Consider the following 12,050-nt stretch of genomic DNA (forward strand, 5'->3'; position numbering starts at 1 on the left):
ATTTTCTTAGTTCTGCATATATTTTAGATATGAGGCCTTTGTCCATTGTATGGCTGGTAAAGATCTTTTCCCAATCTGAGGGCTTTCTATTTATCTTGCACCTGGCTTTTTTTTGTTTTGTTTTGTTTTGTTTTGTTTAAGGCTAGCACTCTGCCACTTGAACTACAACACCACTTCTGGCCATTTTCTATATATGTGGTGCTGGGGAATGGAACCCAGGGCTTCATGTATAGAAGGCAAGCACTCTTGCCACTAGGCCATATTCCCAGCCCAAAGGATTAATTCTTATGCTAATTAGTTGGCATATGAAAAGAATCTTGGGAGGAAGGAATTAAAACCTTAGGTAACTGGTCTGTGATTTATCACTTTATTAAGGGGTCTGGCCTTAGAAGCAAGTAAAGGAGACAGTTGACCTGGTCTATTCTCCTTGTCAACTGGCTGGTCAAGTAAAAGGTGACTATTTCCAGTAGAGAGAGACCTTTTTTTGAGAGCCTTCACAAGAGGATCCTGGCTAAAAGATGACTGATAGTAATTAGTGCCAAATCTATGAGGCACGGTTCTCTTGGGGATCTCATATAAGTTATTAAACATTTTAAAATGTGTATGATTCTACTTCTATGAGGTGGCACATGAAATTTCCAATGCATTTCCACAAATTATCCATCGGTCAGTTGGAGCCAGAGGATGAATGATTGCCCCATGTGGGATGGAGGAGCTGAAGAGTTAAGTGGGATAGTCTAGATATCTTTTCTTTTTTTTAATCTATGTCTCCATTTCTAACATTATTAGTGAAACTTGGTGCTCTGCTTTCTGATGTGTGAAAATCTGGTTCAACACCCTATCTACTGTTTTAGTTCAAGCCTTGTGGAGGATTTGGTAAAGAGGGCTAGAAAGTTATTCTACCATGGGAAAAAGCTTTGTTTTACATTGGAATATAATGGATGAATGAGGAAGTGTCTCTATCCCTAAGGGATGACCATCAAGTCAGCTTTAGGTTTGTTAACTTTGAGGCATTTGTGCTGTTTTCAAGTTGAAATGTCGTCCCATATCTGGATTCTAGTTAGATAAGTCATTGGTGAGTTTGCAGATGAAGGTGATGAGGCTGCAGAGAAGTAGATAAAAAGAACCCTTGAAGTAATACTGAGAAAGATAAATTCAATTAAAGGAGAGGAATATTTGTAAAAGCTATGGGGGGAAATTAAGCACAAACAAGTATATTCAGAAGCAAATGATGTAAAGAGTCAGCTGTAGATTAAGACTGAATGCATCAATTACATTTACCAATGAAGAGCTTATTAATGACTTTCAAGATAATTAAATAAAATTATAGATTGGTAGCAGTACCAAATTGCCTGAGTGGGAGATAGTGTCTGATGTTGATACAGAAGTAGAAGTGTAGATAGATTGATCCCACTTGTGCATTCTTGCTGTGGATATTAGGAAGAGTAGTACATCAGAGATAGTTAAGATGTCAGTAAGTGCATTTGATGTGGTCACTTTATTCTTTCAGATTGGGAAAAGCAAACAGTCAAGCTGTGATATTCTTAGGTTCTGAGGTGTCTGCAGTAGAATTACCTAAGGTATTATTTAAAATTGACTATTTGCTCCCTACTAAATTCAAGTCTCTGGAGGATGGTGGTTAGTTGTATATTGTATCAGAGGTTTTATGGTTTGATGTTGAGGGATATGTCTGGTATAAAGGGTTCTGAGAACAATTATGGTCTTCATAAAATATTAAATGAAAAAAGGGCTGATATAACATGCATTGTAAGTATTGAATGGAAATATTCAGCCTCACTGTGTCGGGATCTGAACGATCCCTTTCTCCCCGATCTCGCGGGGAAAATGCTTAAACCCTAAAATCTATGAAAGAGCACTCGGCCTTGCCTTCCGCCGGCAGAAGGCCAAGGCGTACTTTTGTGGACTTGCGCTAAGTTGAGGAAAGGTTGCTGAAGCCTCCCCTCCCCCCAGTCCCCTCACATGTTTCCAGGAGCGGGGGCGGAAAGAAGGCATCAGGGACACGCTGCGATGGTGGGATGCATCTCAGCCCCCCGAGAGCGGGCCAGAGAAATTTATTACGATGACAAAGGTGGAAGGGGAAGGACTTGGGGTGACTGACTGATTGGCTGACTGAACTGCCACTCAAGTGATATTCTGGAACTTCCTTTGTGGGCTGGGCAACCCTATCATGGTGGCATGCACGTGTTCGCCTCCCGAGGGGGCGTGGGGGGGGGCTTCTTTTCCGGTTGAGGCCGAAAGGTGGGAGGGGCTCCCTCCCACACTGTCCCAGGGCTGGGGGAAGGGCAATGTCTCGCTCCAAGGCCAAAACAGTCCCCAACATCACTGAATTTAGTTTACAAGATAATGAGCATTTAAATAGCCTTTTCTTCTTAACTGATGCTAATATTTATTTTATAATTAAAAATCAGCTACAAGATTGGGAGCTTATATGTAATATATTTGCCTATATATTGGATTAAAGGTAGATAAGTTAAATGCTTTGAGAAAAGATTTAACAAAGATAGGAGAGAGTAAATACCTAAGGGAGTTTTAAACAAGAATTAGGTATAGAGAGAAAGTATTTGAAGATAATTAAAGAAAATTATAAAATATTGATACAGCCATTAGGTATTTATTACTGTAACAAAGTACCTGAGGTAATTAACTTATAAAAGAAAAAGACTTATAGTGGGTCAAAGTTCTGGAAGTTCCAGCCCAAGACTGAGTGGTTTGTTTTCTTCATGTGTGGGGCCAGGTCGAGGTATCATGGCAGGGACAGATGGTAGAGCAAACTCACTATGTTACAAATCCAGAAGCAAATAGAAAGAGGACAATTCTGGTAGCCTGTTGAAGAGTACATGCCTGATGACTTAAGGATATCCTAAAAGTTTCACTAGCTCCCAGTGGTATCATTTTAGGAAATACATAATCTTGTGAGGCATCTAACTACCTAAACGATAGTAATGGACTTGAAGAAGTCCTCTGTGAACAATACAATTCTATTTCTTCAAGAAATCCATGCCTTGACACCCCAGAGAACAGAAGATCCTCAACTTTTACTCACTTTTTTGGCATCTTATTACAGTGTCATAGAATAAGTGATAATGGTAATGATACTAATAGCACAGATCATCTATTAGAATAATTGATGTAGAGGAACTATTTAGCCTGAAGATACACTTAACATCCTGAGTACTACAGTGCTAAGAAAACTCCATACCTACTTTGAGAAATAGCTGTAATATAACATTGATTTCTGGTGACTGAAAAGTAAATCTGTCAAAAGCTGTAAAGGTATCTTGATAAATATTGGGTGCAGGGGAACATAATATTTTTTGAAAAGTACAGACTATGGCATTTTTTGTTATTGTTTGTTAAGTTTTTGGTGGAGCTCAGCATTGTCAGAACCAAGTAACCATATTGATTCCACAGATATTTTATTGAGTATTCACAATACATAGGGTCAACTCTATAAAATAGAGAAATAGTAAAATGTATATTCTGCTATAGGCATCATCCTTACTGTCAGGAGTTTTACAATCTGAATGAGGAGACAAAATATCTTCTTCCTGAAGACAATAGTGAAAGTGAAAGGTACTGGTGAATGGGAATGGGTCAGGGTGGATTTTCCCTTTGGTTGCCATACCTACTGGTACACCCAGATACCACCTGGAATTCCTATGTTAAAGTGTAAGTGATATATCCTATTTAATATGTGTAAGTTAACCCCCAAAGTCATGATCTCCTCTCCTTCCACCTCTTCTAGTTCAGTGTTTTCTCCTTTCGTCACTGACCATTCTATGCATTCTGTTAAACAAGCAAAAAAAATCTGTGTTCCTCCTACTGTTTCTTTAGAATAGAAAGGAATTATAGATACCTAGTTTAGAAGGACTTTACTTGAGGCACAAACCTCTCTTGGAGGTCTGTGAGTACTCTGACATAACTTCTCAATTTTTTATGTATAGATACCTACATATTTCTAAGGGAGGGGGCACAAAGTCCCTAGTTAGCATTTATAAGATTCTTAAAAGGATCTGTTATTGTAAAGTTGATATAGGGGTTACAGTTACATGAATCAGATAATTAGTACAATTGTTCTGATCCATGTTTCACAAAATTTTTGAAGGGGTCACAATTCAGTTTAACAATATAAGAGCAAAGCAACTGTGAGTATTATGCTAACAAACGTTTCTGGTAGATATTTTTCATGATGAAAGTAGCAGACATGTATATCGGTTTCATGTTAAACTTGTCTGCAGGATAAAACACCAAAATGAAACTTTACAAAGGGAGGTGTACAGATCTGATGATTATAATTCTTTTTATGTTTCAAACTGTTTGAATTTTGTTCATAGGTGGAATTTTTTAAAAGTGCATATTTTTATTATTGTACAAGTAAAGAATAATCTCATGGCACATTGATTACTTATTCTCTCCTCAAACATCACTGACTTTGTTTTACTCTCTCTCTCTCTTTTTAATTTTTTTTGGTTGTGAAACATAGACATGAACCCAGGGTCTAGGCTCTGTCCCTGAGCTTTTTTGTTCTAGGCTAGCACTCTACCACTTTGAGCCACAGAGCCACTTCCAGTTTTCTGGTAGTTAATTCATGCTAGGAGTCTCAGGGACTTTCTTGCCTGGGCTGTCTTTCAACAGTGATCCTCAGATATCAGCCTCCTGGGTAGCTAGGAGTAGAGGCATGTGCCACTGGCAGCTGGCTTTCCATTCTTTTTTAAAGTCTGGATTAACCTTTAAAGGCAGATGATTTTTGCTATCTGTTGTGGGTCATTGTGAAGAACATCTTCCAGCTTCAATAAACAGCAGAACAGGGTCACTTTTTTTAAGCAGACAGACTTATGAATGTTTTTTGGAAGCACAGCTGTGGTAGCTAGTGAACTACACAGAAGCTGTTTCATTGTCTCCTTGATAGTGCACAAAATAATTAACAATGTAACTAATTCCCTGACAGACTGTTTTACCTTCAGACTTTAGCCATTACTTCAAAAATTCCTAGAAAGGGGAAAGTGTCCATTCTCTTCTCTGTAATACATATATTTTGGTCAGGGTTCCATAGCCTTCATCATTGACATTTTCAATGCAGCAAATCTTTGTTGTAGGTGAATGTTTAGTTTTAATTTTAAATGATTTGCTTAGAATAAAGGGAAAACTTCTTTGAAATAGAAACACTTTCAAAGAATTCCAATAAACATTCCTTCTTAACAATCAGAGTTGATTCTATGTTCTTTAACCCTCTCACAAACTCAAAAATCCTATCACACAAATCGAGGTGTTACCAAGATACTCGAAAGAAAGATGATGGAGGAAAAAAAAATTTCAATACATCTGAGTTCTTAAATTTGAATATTATATGAATTTTACAATATCAAACTTTCATAGTGTGTGTGTGTGTGTGTGTGTGTGTGTGTGTGTGTGTGTGTGTGAGTGTTGTTGCTGGGGTTGAACTCTTCCTGGGAGCTGTCCCTGAGTTTTTTAAGCTTAAAGCTAGCATTCTATTATTTGAGCCAACATTCTACCACTTGAGCCATTGTTGTGCTTCCAAATTTTGATAGTTAAATGGAGATAAGAGTCCCACAGACTTTCCTGCCCAGGATAGCTTTAAATTTCAATCCTCAGATCTCAGCCTTCTGTAGCTAGGATTCTAGATGTTAGTCACCAGACCTTGCTTTGATAGATTTTGAGTACTTTTTACAATTTAAGGAGAAAGGTGATCTGTATGTCTGGTCTGCCTATAATATATACTTTACACAAAATATTTTATATATACTATAACAATATATTTAAATACAATTGAATATAGTTACAATTAAACTCAAGATTTTTTTCCAATGGGCTATTATGAGTTTTCCTCCCTTTTTTGTTTCTGTAAGATTCTGAGCTAGAAATTAATGATATCTTGAACCCTTAATGCATATATTGTGAATAAACTTTACCGAATCTATGTGGTTCTGTTCACCATAACCTTATAATATTCATCAATATACTCCATTCCTTAAACAGAAATATATACTTAGTAAATATCATAAAATTAGAGGGTTAGCACTGATGTGCCAGGCCAACAACCTCCCCCACAAAACACCAAGGAGCCGATCTGATGCAAGGACAAGAGAGTCATTTAATTCAGCTCCAGCTGGTCCCACAACCATGGCAGCAGCCATGAGGTTGTGAGCCCTGCCTCCTTGTTCAGCAGGGTTTTTATTGGCAACAGGCTAGGAGGAGGAATAACCATGATGATGGCTTTGTGATTCGGTGGGGGTTCGCAGGCTTACACTTGACTGGCCAGCAGTTCATGGGCTTACACTTGACTGGCCGGTTAGTTCACGGGCAAGCTCTGTCTCTGGTTCATTGGCTAGAGGTGTGCTTATTTCTCATAAGGGCAGGGACTTTTTAGCTTAGCGGTTGTGGGATAGGGAAATCCAACCATATTGGGAGGGGCGGGGGGCACTATTGTTTATTGGGAGAGGGAATCTTCCCAGGCCTCTGATCAGGGGGCCTGGGGAGATAGCGGAGATGGAGTTAGCTTCTGCCCTCTTCCTGGCCAGATCTTACCACCACATCACATTCCCCACCCCCCACCCCCCGCTTTTTTTTTGTACATAGAAATCAAATCATTGATTTCTTTTGGAGAGCTTAATCTTGACTAACTTTGAATTCAACTCTTGCCTTATTTTGTAGAATCATAAAGTGATTCCACCCACAGGCTGCTGGGGAGAGCAAAGATGAGACAAGGGCCAGTCCAATGATGGGACTGCTGCTCATAAGCTTGTACTCAGAAAGAAACTGGTTATCTGTGAGGCCCACCCCCAGGAGGGCTGCAGGTGTTTTCACCTGTTTAAATCTCCATCCAGTTACCTAGGTAACTGGTACACTTGGCGGCAGTTACCTTCCTCCTTTCTCTGAGGTCACACCCTAATCCGTCTGGACTCACTCTAATACACTTGGACACACTTCTCACCCCAGGCATTGCCAGGAAGTGACTCTCTAGCTGACATGTCATACATGCTTTGGATTTAGCAGCAGGCTATCTGTTCCATGGAATTGTCTACTTGAAAATCTCTTACAATATCCAATTTTCTTAATAGAGCTAGTTAACTCCAGTAAACTCAAGAATGTCTCCCCAAAATCTTAGTTTCAGCTGATCCCAAGCAGTTTCCAGCAGAAATCAGCTGCGTGTGATAGAGTCCCATTTGTTTTTACCATGGTAGGGGTGCTCAGGGTGAAGATGTAGATTCTTCCAGATGACTGTTAGGCCGTCCTTGATCCTCACTCAAATGGAATGTGCAGTGGCCATGGTAGTGTCAGGCAGCAGTGTCTCCCAGTGGCTCCAGTAGAATGTCACACCTTCTGCTGGGTTGCCTGCAACTTTCTCCATAGACTGGTTAGAGAAGCTTAACCTAAGTTAACCTAAAGCCTGACTTTAGTGAAATCTCCTAGTATTTTCCTGGTTGCTTTTTAAGCACACTAGCTTTTGTAGGCTGGCACATCACTGAATTTCAAGACAGCTTTAGGCAATGGCCCTTGGCCATAATTTTCCAGGGCAATAACTTTCAGTAATCAGATATTTCCAATAAGGCTAGGATTTTTTTAAATGACTCTGGTTCCTTGATTTTGAAGGGGGAGCTGATGGGCATAGATCATCCATCTTCTGTAACTTCTTCAGGCTGACTCAGGGGTGTTGACCTTACCTAGCTAGGAACCTATAGATCCTTAGCCTACTTTACCAAGGGGTCGTCAGGACTAGTTACTAGGAACTTTACTCCAAACTGGAGTAAATAGCTAACCTTTTAACAACTGCACAGACCTCTTCTTGGAATATAACATGGTAGTCTTTTAGCACTCTGGATTATAAAAGTATTTTCCTCTCTGGATGGGGAAACTGATGACGTAACAATGCCTAAACTACCTTTGCAGGACTTAGATCTCAATAAGGACAATATCTCAGATCCATGAACTTTCTTTCTTGAACAGATGTATCAGCTTAAAATTCTCACTGCCAGTCAGGGCTTTGAGTAGATGCAGGGGGGTGGGATTTTAAACTATCCCCCATTTAACAAACTTAGCTTTACTACCCACTACTCCAGATGACTGGCAAGTTCCTGTCCAGTTACAAAGTAGATAGACATGGGCAATAAAAGGCATGCTTACGAACTATTCTTCTAGGACCTCCTGGCTCTGATTCACTTTTGAAAGGCCAAACAGGAGTGACTCTAGGATCTGACACCATCTCTGCCATCAATGCAGTGGCTTACTGCCTCTGGATACTCCATCACTTTTGTCCCAGGAGTGAATTTTCCATGCTGGTATAAATGCACCTTTGACATTTTTCTTGGCCTATCACTGGACTTGGACTCAGGGCTTGAGTGCTGTCCCTCAGTCCTCTAGCTCAAGGCTAGCACTCTACCACTTTGAGCTCTACACAACTCCGTTCCCAGCACTCTGCTGGCTGATTAGAGACAAGACTCTCACAGGGACCTTTCTCTGCCCAGGCTGGCTTCGATCCACAGATTTCAGGTCAATGAGTCCGCTTTCCTCCAATTAAAAGCAACAAGGTGGTCCGCACAGAAGTACTTTTAAAAAGCATAATCTTACCTGGAACTTACTAAGGGCCAACAGTACATCTGACAAACTTGTAGGAATTGTCTGTCCTTTTCTGTGGGCCTGTTGAAAACTGTTACAAAAAACCTACAAACTCTGCTTTAACACCTTCACCTCAGCCTTTATTTGCACTGGGAAAAACTCTGAAGCCGAGGGGCACATTGCCTTTTAAAAGAGTCATTTTTTTTCTTCAGTCCCAGTTACTGAATGAAGACCTTTAAACTCACATGACAATTTTTCCTTAATGCAAGAATTACAATTACAAAATTAGAAATACTTATTCATTCAGCTTTCCAATAAATTAGTGAGAAACGTTAGTCCATTTTGCCATTTCTTCCTACATACAGAGAGTTAATGAGAGTTTACTTCTATCCCCATTAGTTTAATATATATACTTTAAAATACTTGCCTGATTGTATGTAACTTAAGATCATTAAGAGTCTTACGATTACATCACAGTATACACATAAAATTCAGTACCTGAATCATTAAACTGATACCCAAAACAATTGTGACAAAAGTACATTCAGCAGTGTACACCAGAACTACAAGCACAAAAATCCAGACAGCATTTTTTTCAATACATCCAAATTGCAAAATACAAATAAACCTTTGAATCCTCCTTTAAGGTTTTCCAATATTAATAATCCATCCTAAGGGACAGTTTTAGAAATTCCAGTCAAATCATTAATTTTTACCATGAGGTTTCCAATGTTCACCTGAAAACAAAAGAGAGAAAAGAAAGGCCTCCACTGGTCTGTCCTATAGAACGGCCTATCTCCAACCTACTCCTCAGAGCTTGATGAACTGTCTTGGTGCCAGCTTGCCCTCTTCCACCATGAATGGACGACCTCTTATGGCTGTCCCACCATGTGGACTCCCTCCAGGGCCTAAGCCACCATGTGGGCTGGCTAAGCTGCACCTTTGCCAGATCACCCCTCACTCCTGAGGATAGGCACACAGGTCCGTCCTAGGTTTTCCTGTCCTTTCCTATTGGTCTCTGATGGAGAAACCCAAGCAGTTGTTGTTGTTGTTTTTAACAGTGATAAACCTTTACATCCAAATTTCTGACACTTAGCCCCATTTTTTTTAAATTAAAGAAACATTGTTTTAACTATACTTCCTCTTAAAACAATGCAATAATCCTTTAAAGCATTTGGTAATACCAAACTTGATGACAATTTGAATTTAAACTTAAACTCACTCAATTTTACATCATACTAACAATCTTGAACATGTTCACACTCACACATGCACACACACACATACATATTCAAAAGATACAAAATAAACATTGGCCATGCATTTTCCAGTGGCAAGAGGTATTTTTGCTAATCTTACTCCTGCAACACCCAAATTTTAAGACAAAACTTTTAACAAATGATTTTAGCATTCTCCAGCCTCATTTTCCAGGGCTTGATAGTTTTTTTTTTTTTTTTTTTTTTTTTTTTTGTTTTTTTTTTTTTGTTTTTTTTTTTTTTTTTTTTAATTTTTATTTTTTTTTTATTATCAATTGAACATAAATTTTTTTTTTTTACAAGGTGCTGTGCAAAGAGGGTGCAGTTACATAGTAGGGCAATGTGTACATTTCTTGTGATATCTTACAACCTGTTTTCCCATCCCTTGTCTAGGTCAGGTAGACCCATATGCAGTATACAATGTATCAAGCACATATACAGTGTTCACAGACTTGGTCTCTACTGTCTCTCCATCTCCCTTTGTTAACAGTCATATATCAGGGAGATCATGCCCCTTTGTTTTCTGTGTTCTAGGCTTGTCTCACTCAACATTATTTGTTCGAGTTCTGACCATTTCCCTGCAAATAACAATATTTCACCATTCCTAATCGCTATGTAGTATTCCATTGTGTATAAGTACCATATTTTTTGGATCCATTCATCTGTGGAGGGGCATCTGGGTTGTTTCCAAATTTTGGCTATTGTGAATTGTGCTGCGATAAACATGGAAGTACAAATGTCCTTTTGATATCTTGGGTTTTGCTGTTTAGGATAGATGCCTAGGAGTGGTATGGCTGGGTCATAGGGTAGGTCTATATTGAGCTTTTTGAGAAACCTCCATACTGTTCTCCAAAGTGGCTGTACTAATTTGCACTCCCACCAACAATGGAGAAGGGTTCCTCTTTCCCCACAGCCCCTCCAGCATTTGTTGTTTCCTGAGTTCAGAGTATAGGCCATTCTAACTGGGGTGAGGTGGTATCTCAGGGTTGTTTTTATTTGCATTTCCTTTACTAGCAGGGATGTTGAGCATTTCCTCATGTGTTTCTTTGCCATTTTTATATCTTCTCTTGTGAAGTCTCTCTTTAGCTCTTTTGCCCATTTCCTAATAGGTTTATTGGGCTTGGAGGGGCTTAGTTTTTTGAGTTCTCTGTAGATGACAGATATCAGGCCTTTGTCTGTTGCTGTGCTGGTAAATATCCTTTCCCATATCGTTGGCTGTCTTTCTATTTTGGTGGCTATGACCTTAGCTGTGCAGAAACTTTTTAATTTGTAGTAGTCCCATTTGTTGAGTCTTTCCCCTATTTGTTGTGCGCCTGGGACTCTATTCAGGAAGTTCCTTCCTGTGCCTATAAGTTCTAGTGTCTTTCCTACTCTGTCCTTCAGTAGTTTCAAGGATTCAGGTCTGATGTTGAGGTCCTTGATCCATTTTGAGTTGATCTTGGTGCATGGTGATAGGCTTGGGTCTACTTTGAGTTTTCTGCATATGGCTGCCCAGTTCTCCCAGCACCAGTAGTTGAAGAGGCTATGTTTATTCCATTGTATGTCTTTAGCTCCTTTGTCGAATATCAGTTGGCTGTAAGAGTGCGGTTTTATTTCTGGGTCTTCAATTCTAATCCACTGGTCTTCCGATCTGTTTTTATACCAATACCATGCTGTTTTTGTTATGATGGCCTTGTAGTAGAGCTTGAAGTCTGGTATGGTGATACCTCCTGCACTATGTTTTTTGCCTAGAATTGCTTTGGCTATTCTAGGTTTTTTGCTGTTCCATATGAACTTATGGATTGGTTTCTCTATTTCAGTGAAGAATGTGGCTGGGATTTTGATAGGTATTGCATTGAATTTGTATAACAATTTGGGCAGTATGGCCATTTTCACTATATTGATTCTGCCTACCCATGAGCATGGGAGGTCTTTCCATCTCCTTGTGTCTTCTTTGATTTCCCTTATTAGATTTTTGTAGTTTTCATTGAATAGGTCCGTCACGTCCTTGGTTAAGTTGATCCCTAGGTACTTTATTCTTTTTTTGGCTACTGTAAATGGAATCGTTTCCATAATTTCCTTTTCTGTTTGTCTATTGCTGGTGTACAGAAAAGCTGCTGACTTTTGTGGATTGATTTTGTATCCTGCTACTTTGCCAAATTGGTTTATTAGATGTAGGAGTTTGGGTACTGAGTTTTTTGGGTCCTTGAGATATAAGAT

General features: G+C 39.3%; 1 protein-coding gene and 1 long non-coding RNA gene across 2 annotated transcripts in view; one reads left to right on the plus strand and one right to left on the minus strand.

The window, feature by feature from the left end:
• The window catches only part of Kctd8 (potassium channel tetramerization domain containing 8), a 219,118-nt gene that overhangs the window by 16,773 nt on the left and 190,295 nt on the right, over positions 1-12,050 (plus strand). The window lies entirely within an intron of this gene.
• Positions 1,555-3,326, minus strand: LOC125364408. Its single transcript, XR_007213515.1, has 2 exons — positions 2,340-3,326; positions 1,555-1,793 (listed from the first exon to the last, which is right to left on the minus strand). It is a non-coding gene; the product is annotated as an uncharacterized LOC125364408 (long non-coding RNA).

The sequence above is a fragment of the Perognathus longimembris genome, chromosome 16 (genome assembly GCF_023159225.1).
Source record: "Perognathus longimembris pacificus isolate PPM17 chromosome 16, ASM2315922v1, whole genome shotgun sequence".
Lineage (NCBI taxonomy): Eukaryota > Metazoa > Chordata > Mammalia > Rodentia > Heteromyidae > Perognathus > Perognathus longimembris.